Source organism: Malaclemys terrapin, chromosome 5 (genome assembly GCF_027887155.1).
Source record: "Malaclemys terrapin pileata isolate rMalTer1 chromosome 5, rMalTer1.hap1, whole genome shotgun sequence".
Taxonomy (NCBI): Eukaryota; Metazoa; Chordata; order Testudines; family Emydidae; genus Malaclemys; species Malaclemys terrapin.
Window position 1 is genome coordinate 56,220,561 of NC_071509.1, and position 7,239 is coordinate 56,227,799.

At 41.5% G+C, this 7,239-nt stretch overlaps 1 protein-coding gene across 4 annotated transcripts in view; it reads left to right on the top strand.

Annotated features, from left to right (window-relative positions):
• Window positions 1-7,239, top strand: part of TUSC3 (tumor suppressor candidate 3) — a 312,072-nt gene that overhangs the window by 123,600 nt on the left and 181,233 nt on the right. The gene's annotated exons all lie outside the window — the stretch shown is intronic.

The following is a 7,239-nucleotide window of genomic DNA, read 5'->3' on the forward strand; positions in this document are numbered from 1 at the left end:
ACTTACTACAGCGACTGAAAGGGTTCCTCAGTTGTTGTAGTAAATACACCTCTCTGAGAGGTGGTAGTTAGGTCAATGGATGAATTCTTCCACTGACTGAGTGATGTCTACACCAGGGTTTAATTTGGCTTTACTATTTCTCTCTAGGGTGTGACTTTTTCACATCCCTGAGTGATGTAGTTAGGTTGACCTAACTTAGCAATATAGACCAGCCCTAGTTTTTCTCTGTGTTTTCTATTTAAAATCTTAAAGACAGTTAAAATTATCATGTTGCCATTGTAGGACTAACTATTATCTAGATATCATTCCTGACAGGTGTTTGTCTAACCTGCTCTTAAAAATCTCCAGTGATGGAGATTCCACAACCTCCCTATGCAATTTATTCCAGTGCTTTACCACCCTGACTGTTAGGAAGTTTTTCCTAATGTCCAGCCTAAATCTGCCTTGCTGAAATTTAAGCCCATTGCTTCTTGTCCTATCCTCAGAGGTTAAGAAGAATAATTCTTCTCCCTCCACCTTGTGACAACCTATTATGTACTTGAAAACGGTTATCTTGCCCCCTCTCAGTCTTTTCTTCTCCAGACTAAACAAACCCATAGGTCATGTTTTCTAGACCTTTAATCATGTTTATTGCTCTTCTCTGGACTTTCTCCAATTTGTCCACATCTTTCCTGAAATGTGGCGCCCAGAACTGGACACAATACTCCAGTTGAGGCCTAATCAGTGCGGAGTAGAGCAAAATAATTACTTCTCGGGTCTTACTTACAACACTTCTGCTAATGTATCCCAGAATGATGTTTGCTTTTTTTGGCAATAGTGTTACACTGTTGACTCGTACTTACCTTGTGGTCCGCTATGACCCCCAGATCCGTGTCCACAGTACTCCCTCCTAAATAGTCATTTCCCATTTTGTATGTGTGCAACTGATTGTTCCTTCCTAAATAGAGTACTTTGCATTTGTCCTTATTGAATTTCATTCTGTTTACTTCAGACCATTTCTCCATTTTTTTCAGATCACTTTGAATTTTAATCCTATCCTCCAAAGCACTTCCAACCCCTCCCAGCTTGGTATCATCCGCAAACTTTATAAGTGTACTCTCTATGCTATTATCTGAATCATGTATGAAGATATATAACAGAACCAGACCCAGAAATGATCCCTGCGGGACTCTACTCATTATGCCCTTCCAGCATGACTGGAAGAGGGCCAGGGAAAAGGGTGGGAGGGAGGATAAGAGCAGAATTGGAGAGAATATCCCGCTTCCACCATGCGAAGAACCCAGCGGTCTGAAGTTATTTGAGACAAAGCATGGAAAAGGTGGGATAGACAGTTGAAAAAACACAGGGAAGGATCCAGTGTTGAGACAGGTGCTCCATCCTTGGGTGGACCTTCAAAAGGCCTGCTTTGACCCTGATGAAGGTTTGTTGCTGTTAGGGCTTGAAATGTTTTTGTTGGGTAGCCGGTGTGTGAATACCCAACAACTTCATAGCCCGTGAGTCCTTTAGGCTGTGCAGCTTAGAGTCTGTTTGCTCTGAGAATAACCCTGCACCTTCGAATGGTAGATCCTGCAGGGTTTGCTGCAACTCCATGGGCAGTCTGGATGCTTGTAGCCATGAGCTCCTCCTTATGGCTATCCCGGAGGAAAGGATGCGGGCAGCCAAGTCCGCAGAGTCTAGTGAGGCCTGCAGTGAGGTCCACGCCACTGCCTTCCCTTCATCAATAATAGCTAAAAACTTGGCCCGGAGTCTTAAACTACCCCATGGTGGCCCAGCAGTTGAAGTTATATCTGCTGAGGATAGGTTGCTGGTTCTCTGTCCTCAGCTGTAGGCCCCCTGTAGAGTAGACCTTTCCACCAAAAAGGTCCATGCTTTTCAACTCCTTGGATTTAGGGGTCGGCCACTGCTGCTCTGTCTTTCCGTCTCATTAACTGCGGCCACCACCAAGGAACATGGCTGCGGGTGTGAGAACAGGTACTCGTATCCCTTGGAAGGGATGAAGTACTTGCACTCCACACCTCTAGCGGTAGGCGGTATAGATATGGGTGTCTGCCACAGAGTCTTAATGTTGTTTTGAATTGTTTTTATCAGAGGCAGAGCTACCCTGGATGGGCTTTCTGGTGCGAGGATGTTGAGCATGGGGCCATCAGGTTTGACAGCCTCCTTTGCCTGTATCCCCATGTTACGGGAAATCCTCCGCAGAAGGTCCTGGTGGACCCTATGGTTGATCAGGGTAGGACCCGAGTAGACCCGAGTAGAAGCTCCTGCCACCGCTTCGTCCAGGGATGAAGATGAGGAAGCCAGAGGTGGCACGGGGTCCTCCTGACCCTCTGGCCTCTGATCTCCTCGTGGTCAGTGCTAGGAGCCTCTGAGGTGACCACTGTTGCAGTGACAGTAGCCTGGTCCTGCAGTGTGGCTTGTGCTGGAGTCGGTGCAGCGGCAACCTGGGTAGGTGATGGGGCCTGTGCCAACATTGTGTCGGATCCCTGTGGCGTAGGCCTGTCAATGGTTGGTTGGGTTGCTTGGGTTTCGGAGGCCATCAAGCGGGAGAGCCTGGTGAGGGAACCCTGGGCCTGATGATATGCCCAGGGGGTCCAAAAGGGCCATTGTGCCAGGGGTCGCCACTTGGGGTGCCATGCTGGCAGTGTCTCCCTCCATCGCCGGTGTGATCTGTGTCTGCTGTGGCGAGAGTAGAAGGAATCCCCATCAGAATTGGACGAGACTGATCTTGACCGTGATGACCAAACTGTGTCAAACTGTTTTAAACTGATGGTACGGGGGACCGGTGCCGAGACGCCCATGCTGGGCACAAATGCTGCTTCTCTAGTGGTGCTGGGAAAGGGGAGCGTCTCCCTGTTGGTGCTAGGGAGCCATGTCCGGAACCTGATGCTTCAGAATGGTGTCTCAGCCACAGTGATGGGGAGTGGTGCCGAGGCGAACAGTGCTGAGAAGATGATGGTGAACACCTCATCATTGCCAGCTTGCCTCTAGATGGTGCCGGATGATAAGGCACTGGAGACTGTGCACTCAGCACGCACACACCTAATCGGAATCGATATGAACAATCATTTGAAGAAGAAACATTAGCTACATATAAGAGGAACCCTTCAAGGCAGAAAACCAAAATCTAGACTGGACTGGACAGCTTTAAGCATTCCAGTACGTCTGATAGAGTTCAGACTTTCACTCATGATGAAAGACTAGTCTGTAGAAAGAGTATGAGAATTCTTAAAAAAAAGAACAGGAGTACTTGTGGCACCTTAGAGACTAACAGGTTTATTTGAGCATAAGCTTTCATGAGCTACAGCCCACTTCATCAAATGCATAGAATGGAACATATAGTAAGATTCTATGCATTTGATGAAGTGGGCTGTAGCCCACGAAAGCTTATGCTCAAATAAATTTGTTAGTTTCTAAGGTGCCACAAGTACTCCTGTTCTTTTTGCAGATACAGACTAACACGGCTGCTACTCTGAAACCTATGAGAATTCTGTTATGGAGTTTGAATTTTCTGGAGCACTCTGTAGTATTTTTTATTATATATGTGATACATTTTTTACATGGAGTTGCAGAGACTTTAATGCATCTTAACCATATTTGGTTAAGATGCATTATTTGGTTAAGATAGGTGTGGGTCTATTTATGTTTATCAGTATGTTTATTGATCTTCCCAGACTCATGGCCAAATAACTTAGTTATAAATTGTTGTTGTGTTGCAAGCAGGAAGTTAAAATATTTAAACACTCTTTCTTCTTTTTATTATTAGGAAAAATATTATTCCAAGTAACAAACAGCAAAATAATTGTAGCAGTAAAGAGTAGCAATGAACAAATCTTCTTATAAAGAGATGGAAAAGGCCTTCTAGATTTTCTGTTAGTCCCATTCCCCTGCCAATGCAAGTTGTTGCCTATTGTATAGTTATTAGTGTTTTGTTTAGTCAACTTAATGTACCATGTGATAATGCTTTCATCACTTCCCTGGGCAGATCATTTCACAGCTTAATAGATCTTACTGATTTTTTTTCTAATGTTCTGCCTACATTTTCTCTTTCTACATTTTCTCTTACCATTAGGTCTGCTCTACAGTTGAAAATTAGATTGGTTTATCTACGCTAGTCAGGGGTGTGAAAAATCTACACCCCCTGATGGGCATAGTTAAGATGACCTAAATCCCTATGTAGACAGAGCTAGGTCGATGGAAGAATTCTTCTGTCAACCTAGCTATCGCCTCTTGGGGAGGTGGATAACCCAAAGTGCTACAGGTGTGTCACTGTAGAGTCTTAATTGTAGACAAGTCCTTACTCGAGCATTATACTAAGCTAATTTTCTCCAGTTCTGCACCTATTTTCACCTTCAGAAAACCAAATAGAGCTAAAGCTATACAAATGAGATTAGTCATGTAGACACATACACAAAGAAAACCCTCCTCTTTGCTGAATTGATTCTGTTTAACAAAACCCCTTGTAACAGATACGGCAATTTCCTGTAATATCCTTGAGAAAACTTATTAGGTTTAAATATATTTGGGAATTCATTGTATTAAATGCAAATATTATGTATTATTGTGGGCTGGGATTGTATGTAACCTCTCCAATGTAAGGAAATGTAATTTAAGGCCTACATGATCAAAACACTATTGAACAATGTGCCAGACAAGAGTGGACTTTTGGGATGATACGTATAAAGTAGATTTCCTGGGAAATATGTAGGAGGAGATGAATGCAAATTCCCTACCTCCAGTTACAAAAAAAATATCCTTTTGAAGCTATGCACTGAGGAGCACGCCTTTGTCTCCTGATCACCTGTTATATGAGGCCAATATCAAAGGCCCAATCTGCATAAAGGAAAGACTGAGTTATTCGTGGTTGTGGGAGTTCTGAGCTAACACTGTTACAAACTTGCAACCACAGGGGAAAAAAACCCTTTGATGGGTTTGAAAGACTGACCTCTACTAAGGCCTTGTTAGTGTTGTAGTATTTACTAAGGTCTTGTTAGTGTTCTGGCAGTTAGTGGATGGCAGGAGAGAGATCACTTGATCATTGCCTGTTAGGTTCACTCCCTCTGGGGCACCTGGTATTGGCCACTGTCGGTAGACAGGATACTGGGCTAGATGGACCTTTGGTCTGACCCGGTACGTCCTTTCTTATGTTCTTATGACCTCTGGTAAGCTTTTTGTTTGTGTGTAGGTTTTTTTTTATTGTTTGTAAGATTTTCTCTAATGTTTTTATCTTAAGAATAAATGTGCCTTCTTATAAAGAGCTGTATGGTGTCTTGTAACTGCTAGCAGTTACAGCTGTTCATAAGCTCTGGAGAGAAAACCAATCATAGATGAGGCTTATTTAGTTAATCTGCTTTGCTAGAAATATCAAACCCATAATTTAATATGTGTTAAGCATGTGTCATGCAGGAAAGGAAACAACCTTGTACCAATAATGACTATTGTAAAAATACTGAATATCCTAGGTAAACAATGTTTAGATGGCACTGTGTCATCTAACCTGGTCTCTGCATCTCTCACTGGTAGATAATACTGCTGCCATTGCTGGTACTGCAGTGCTACCATCTCTGCCTAAACTCTTAAATGGTGGTAGTAACAGTAACGCTATTTGTGCACTTAGATACTCTATTCTCCTTTCTGGCTCAGCCTGATGAAAAAGTAATGCCAAACTAGCAGCATTAGTGTCTATTTCTAGTCTGATCATGGAGTCCTTTCATGCCAAGACCAAATACAGTTCCTCCCATACTTCTTCATAGCAGCTCACACAGCTAGTTGGAAGACGATGGCTGTATCTATAGCCTTTTCAGTAGTAAAAGACTCCAATTTAAAAAAATAATAATAATAAATAAAAGATGGATTTTTTTTTGCACCTGAGATACAATCCCCTCCTAGAGAACTACCATTTCTAGAACAATGTTGCCTAGTATTTATCAGAATCCAGATCGGTGTTCCCAATCACTTCAGAAGACTGTTAGCAGTGATGCAATAAATGACCTCTGTCTAAGTAGATAGAGAGACATGATAGATTATGGAGATATTATGTGTTGTAATAAGAATGATGTGATGCTATCTGATTGTGTACATAGTTAGACCAGGTAACAAATTGTATGAACCTATCACTGTTCATCTCATCCTTCCTTCTCCAGACCTTTCCATTATTTGTTATGCCCACTTTTGTGTTGTCTATAATTAGACACCCGTCCTTCAAGGACTTGTTTGCATGCGTAACTTCATGTACTAGGAGTAGTCCCATTGGTTTCAAAAGAGAGACAGCTATAGTTTTTCAGCCACCTGCTCACCAGTTGAATTAAGAGCTAGCTTCAGTATTGAAGTGTAAATATTTGAATTTTACCCACTTTTGCTCTTTACAGAATGCCTTGTCAGTGTCTTTATAAAAGCTGCTCTAGAGAAGTCTTACAGAATACTTTGCTAAGTTACCTTCAGTAAGTTCTAAAAATTGTGTTCCAAAACCACTCTGTGGCAGAACGTGCAAGTAGACACATGAAAACAAAAACAGCAACAACAAAACTGAGAAGCTAAGCTCTCTTCTGAAAAGACAGATATCCATTAAATAAATTGGAAACTGATTTAATTTAAAGATGCAAAGTATACAAAGATGGGGACAAATTAAGAAACTTATTGACTAGTAGAGGCATAACTATAATTTATAATTCTTTTATGATTTTACATAAATATAACAAATATGAAAGGGTAGAATAAGGAGAATGATAGCATCAAGATGAAATGATGTTATCATCTTGTTCTTATAATAAAAATGGTAAGGTTTTAATATAACAGGTTTAACAGAACAGTGCCCTATAGTTATTACTTAAGCATTTGCAGCAGTCATTTGATGCTGCTTGACTGCCCTCTTCAGGATGCCAATGAACATGTTAGCCTATTTCAGTGTGAAATACCAAACTCTAGAAATTACCAAATAACATTTTCTGTACTTTCAAATCTAGTTTACCAAATGGGATTAAAAAAAAATAGTTGACAAGGATAAAAGTTAAGTTTTCATTGTACAGCACGTGAGATTGACTTAAATGGATGATCAAGTTTCACTTTTTATTTTTTATAGAGGTGCATTTGCCCATGCATGTTATTTCTCTTGGTACACACAGCTCCAGAAGTGCTGTGTGCTGAGGTGGCATTGACTTCAGTATTATGGCTTGTTTTTAATGAGAAGAATAAGCATGCTTTCAACACTTTTTTATGAAAGACTGCTTATACCTGCTTCCCTTT